Genomic DNA, 6015 nt, shown 5'->3' on the forward strand with positions numbered 1-6015 from the left:
AAAGACACACCAAAGTCTCTTAGAAAAAACGGTTGAAGCCGTCAGACGAGTGGATATGTTGAAACTTTGGAGGAAGTTGTTTATTTCCTCCTTTCGTCCGAGGAGAGAAAATAACTGAAGAAGTGAAGAGGAGGAAGGAGGAAGGAGGGGGGAAAAAAGGCCAAATTAAATGTGACGACTTAGTTCAAGCTAAGTCGTCTGCATTATTTCACATACTGACTGGGCTGACCTGAGTTTAAGTGCGTTACTGTTCATTTACTTCGTTAACGTAATTCTGCATGCAGCGGTTGTGTATTCTGGGGGCAAAGTTTTTGTTTTAGTTCTGGATGCTCGCTGACTCAGGTGTGAACGTGTAAAGTTTCTCTGCATCGGCGTTAGAGCACGTAAACTATCCAGTTGTACTCCGGTTCGGTTATCTTCATTAAAAGAAGATCAACATTATTCCCTCCTGGAGTGGTTCTTATCCTGCACCTTTACAATCCATCCGTGGCCACCGTTAACAATAGTATATATTTGTATAATGCTATAATACCTGCTGTCTTATAATAATAATGACTATGCCTGTTTTTTTAAACATGACTTCTGTTAAGGAAGATTTCTCTGAATTAGTTAATTTTGGAAAAAGTTTGGCTCTCTCTCTTCCTTTATGATCCCGGGTCCTCTCGCGACGGCCACGTGCAGGCACAGAGAAAAACAATGCCTGTTGACGTCACAGAATTACAGCGTTTAATCAAATAGAAGACAACACATAAACTTACAACAGAACAACAGAGACATACATTCATTTACCTGAGACAAAGAGGATAGGAAAAAGAGGGAAAGACGCGTCTTTGGAGAAAGAGCTGGTGCGTAAAGAGCAAATGAAACAGCTTTTCTGAATTACTTTTATAAGGTGTGTTTTTTCTTTCAAATATATTCAACTGAGGTGTGCTTCTGCTTGACCAACTGGAAGCTATCTTGGACACTCTGAGAAACTTAGAACTTCCCTTTTTTACTGTTCAGAGCAAAGGCTATTTGCCCCTTTTGTTTAAACAAAAGGAGCGGAGAGCTTGTCCTGGCCTCCTGCGGTTCTAAGGCCATCTGGGCAAAGAAGAGCATAAGAAAAGTATTTCACAGATAGCTGTGAAATCTGAAGTCTCTCCCGCTATCTCTCCTTACATAGATTCTCAGGAACAAACTTAAATTCGGTGATTTAGTTCAGGGAAAGGTTATCTTCACAAACCCAATTTTGCTCTTCTGCACTCAGCACCTCAAAAGATTGAGTCCTGCCATCATCCAAAAAGTGGTACATACAATCAACAGAATAGAATGGAGTAACATTCCTTTTTTTTAACCTATCAAATATAACATTCAACCCTAAGTATAAAAGTTAACACAATCATTTTCCAAAACCCCATTCACTGTAAACCTGAGCAATTTTCTAATACTAAACAAAACATTTTCCTTCACACCATTTCCATTTGAATCTGATATAGTCACAGATAATACAATTTTCAAATACATTCATCATTTACTAGATTAGTAATTCTAAAACTAGATAGTACAATTTTCATTAAAAGCATGCTATTAGTAACTAAGCATGTGGGTTAAATCAGCTAAACCCGTCATAATCATATTATCCTATTTAGTGGCATATCTTTGAATCTGAGTATAAAATAGTTCAGTGATTCTTGAATAGGGGCAAAACAGGTCCTATGGATAAAGCACAAAATTTGAATAAAACAAAATATATTTTTTTCAAATATCTGACTAAACTAACCTGGGTCATGTGAGCACAACAATGTATATTTTCCTGGTGTTTGCTGAATATTTTTAATTTTAAACATTGTAGTCGGTGGATGATGCCTGTAAAATCCCTTGTCCAGGAGCAGAACTCAATACATTATAATAGTTTAAAACAATTAAAGAAATACTAAAATTATAATTTATAACAATTAAGTATAAGTAGTCATATAAATAATTATAAAAGTATTGATAAATTGAATTAAAAATAATTTTTAGATATTTTCCAATTCCGTTGACATTTGTCCCTAGTTTTTGTCAACACCGTCAGAAATGAAAAGAATGTAAAAAAATAAAGAAATAAAAATCAGGCATTATTGGGGGGCACCAGAACTTCTGAGGACCCCGTGACCACTTCCTTTCTCTTCCTTTGCTAGGAGGGCTAGTTAGCTCTGGTTAGCTTATGTTATTCTTTAGTTTTTTCTTCTGTTTTATTCTTAAGTTGCTTGTCACAACCATGATGTATCAACTCCATAAGTGACCATTTTCAAAGCTGTGATGAAATTTTGTGAAATAAAAGCTTAAGTTTGGTATAATGTAAGGATTTCATGGCCTCCTTCAGAATAACATCATATAAATTGAGGTAGTTTGGCTTTTTTTCAACTCCGTCAGATGGACTTTTTTGTTGTTTTTTGTTTTAAATATTTCTTTTGTTTCTTGAGAAGCATTTGTCTGTAAAATGGGTAAAAATATCACTAATAGGGTATTTTAAAATCATTTTATATTTATTTTTGTCAGATGTTGATGACAAAGTTCTGGGTCAGGTCGATTAAAGATGTAATTTTTTAAAAAATGTTGCAACTAGGAGCCTGTACCTTAGCATCTTTACATTTCCAAAACATTATTTGTCATATCTGCATACATAAGGTTGAGAAATAATAAAAAAAATATGGGAAAATTAAAACCCATTTTGTCCCTATTCTCAAGAATCACTGAGTTATGAACTACACAGTATTCTTTTATGTCGTAAATCTGACTTTACGATCACTACGTTATTTTTGTCCTTATGTTTTCACTTTTGTGTGAACCCATAATGTTTGACTTTAGTGTCATTTCGCTACCTTTACACCAAAATTTCTCAATTGAAACATAAGAGGTTATTTCTATTCCAATTTTCCACTTTAAGATCAAAACTGATAGACCTTTAGAACTACTTCTCATTTCATCCACCTTGATAACAGCTCTAGATCCATCTGAAGAAAATAAGCCCCAGATGATGATGCTGCTACCTCCATATTTACCTGTAGATATGGTGTTGTCTTGGTGATGGGTTAACTTTCCAGACTATAACTAAAAGGATACGTTTGGTTCCTTAACACAATTTCTCACAAGTTTAGGGTGAATTTAATCAAGCCTTGATGTTTTCTCTTATTCATCATTTCTTCATTTTCATTAGATCTCTTTGCACTGACTCAGTACTGCAGCAAACAAAAGAGCTAAACAGAAACATGTTATGTGTTTGGTTATAGGCAGAGGTTATAAAGTCACAAAGGTCAAGGTTAAAGTTACAACATGCATTAAGAAGAGTCACAAGAATTCATTCATTCAAAGCATCTATTTGATCTTCATTCAAAAGCAACTAAATAGACCAGCTTCACTATCATAAGCACTTTATTTTAGTATAGTCTAACAATTTCAAGATCCTTTCTTTCAGAGTAAGACATTTTTATTTCAATGTAATATAATATAGATCTTTGGAACCTATGGAAAAAGTCAGTATCTGTGACTACAAATATAATAACTGGCTGAGATGTTTTCTAGTCTCTGCCTATAACTGCATGTGTTCATATAGATCATTTTCTAATGACTATGTTTGTGTGTAGGAGACATTAAACAACTTGTTCATACACATCAAGTTGTAGAGTTAACATTGGTATTAAGGAAGTCTTTCTTTAATAACTTTTGGTTTTCTTACATAAGACAGCAAAACTGAAATCAAATGAAAAAGCTGAGTACCAAACCAAATCACAAGCCTCACTCACAGCCTGTCTGGACACCAGAACCAGTTCAAGAGCCTCATCCAAGACCTGTCATTAGACAAGACCCAAGAAAAAACACAACACAATAGCCAATAGCCATAACCAACCACAGAGCAATTTTCATCTGAATTCTTTTTGTGTCCTTCTAAAAAATGTCTTATTTGCGACACTGCCTTGTGATTTTGTTCACAGCTCAGTAACCCTGGGACACTTTCATGGAAGAGAACGTGAACATCCAGGACGACGTTTTCAATGCATTCTGACCACTTTATCCCAGCCGTTGAGTAGTCAGCGTCTCGGGTGTGGTGCATCAGAACCAGGATGATTCTTCGACCATCTGCTGAAAAATAGGAGTTTAGAAATGATTCCTTAAAAATTTGCATCTTTGACTAAATCTTCATAAAAATATAGAGCTGGAATACAACACCTATCGGTGTGATTACTGCAACAGTGATACTCACCTCCAGAGGTCTGGTACATGTTGAGATCTAATAAGAGAAGCAAAGCAGTTTGATCAATTTGGCTTTCTGCAGAGATGAAACACAACACAATTTTATATTAACCTCAATGTTACACCAACTAACCGACATGCAGGAGAGACTGTCAACAAAACAGTCCGACTCCGGTCGGCGAGGACTCGGAGAGCTTTCCGTGACTGGGTCGGGGTGTGGCCAGACGATGGTCTCCCGTCTCCGTTGGCGCGCAGCATGTTAGTAGAGAACGTGGTGCTAAATGACCTGCAGACGACCTGATTCTAGACAGTTGGTAGATAGATAGGTCATCCATCCTTTTTCTTTACGCCCTTGTCCCTTGGTGGGGTCGGGAGGGTTGCTGGTGCCCATCTCCAGCTATCGTTACGGGTGAGAGGCAGGGTCACCCTGGACAGGTTGCCAGTCTATCGCAGGGCAATACAAAGACAAACAGTCATGCATACACACTCACACCTAGGGACAATTTGGAGAGGCCAATTAACCTGATAGTCATGTTTTTGGACTGTGGGAGGAAACCGGAGTACCCAGAGAAAACCCACACATGCACAGGGAGAACATGCAAACTCCATGCAGAAGGACCGGGCTGGGAATTGAACCCAGAACCTTCTTGCTGCAAGGCAACAGCTCTAACAACTGTGCCACTGTGCAGACCCCCCATTTTCCTGTCTTCTACTAGTTTTTACAATTTTTGCTATTTCTGCCATTGACACCAGTGTGTCTGTGTGTGTATGTGACCTACTAAAGCTGGTCCAGTGTGTGTTTGTTCAAGATAAGCTGAACTCCTCCCTGCCAGGGTTTGACCTCATTAGCTGTAGTTTTAAAAGTGTTTGGTCAAAACTGACTTGTTACTTATTCTTGGTTGCTTAGACTTAAAGAAAGTATTCATGCGCTCTTACAGGCGTCTAGATCCCCCCTAACAAAATGACATTTATTTCAACCTCATCATATTTAAATGTTTTATCACACGACTGAAACACCTGCAGCAAAAATTATGGATGAGAAAAAAAGAGATATTGAGCAATATCTAATGATTGACAAAGACAGTTTCTTTAATTATTCACAGTTGAGAAGCAAAGTTCATGGTTGTTTCTGCACAAGTCAACTTAACAAACATGACCCTGGTGAACAAACCCTGCACTGAGAAGGTAATGACTGAGTTAACGGAAATAATGTAAAGCAGAGGATGAAATATTTACAAATTCACACCATTTGCTTCTCCTACTTTATTAATAACTTGACAACTCTAAATTAAAGTGCTCCTTTCCCAGTCTTTTAGTGAAGGTGGGCAAACTTTGTGGCCATTCTCTGAGACAAATGTGTCTTTTGGTGAGAAAATCAGAAAGATGGAACAAAACTTAATTTACTACATTTTTGCTGAATTTTTGAACATTCAAGCCTTGCATTTGTTGAAAAATTATGAGAAAAAATTAATGAACGTCAATTGCTTTTTGTCCTGTGCCAGTGAAATTTTACTCTAAAAGAGGAAAATCTCAAGTCCTGATAGCAGGAATTCATTATGTCTTCATAGCATGTGGCAGCAAAGTAGCAGGCCAAATCAGCTAAACAAGAACTTGTGTTTGGTGTGTGTATATGTATGTATGTGAGTGTGTGTCTCACATACTCACACTCACACATATGTGTGTATGAGTGTGAGTATCTTTCTCTCAGAGTGGAGAGAAAGATAGAAACCTCACAATATTTAGTTATGAGGAGCAGCATAGGCATTTACATTTTTATTTAGATTTTTAATGTAGATATTCTTA

Source organism: Poecilia formosa, unplaced genomic scaffold, assembly GCF_000485575.1.
Source record: "Poecilia formosa unplaced genomic scaffold, Poecilia_formosa-5.1.2 Scaffold874, whole genome shotgun sequence".
Classification (NCBI taxonomy): domain Eukaryota; kingdom Metazoa; phylum Chordata; class Actinopteri; order Cyprinodontiformes; family Poeciliidae; genus Poecilia; species Poecilia formosa.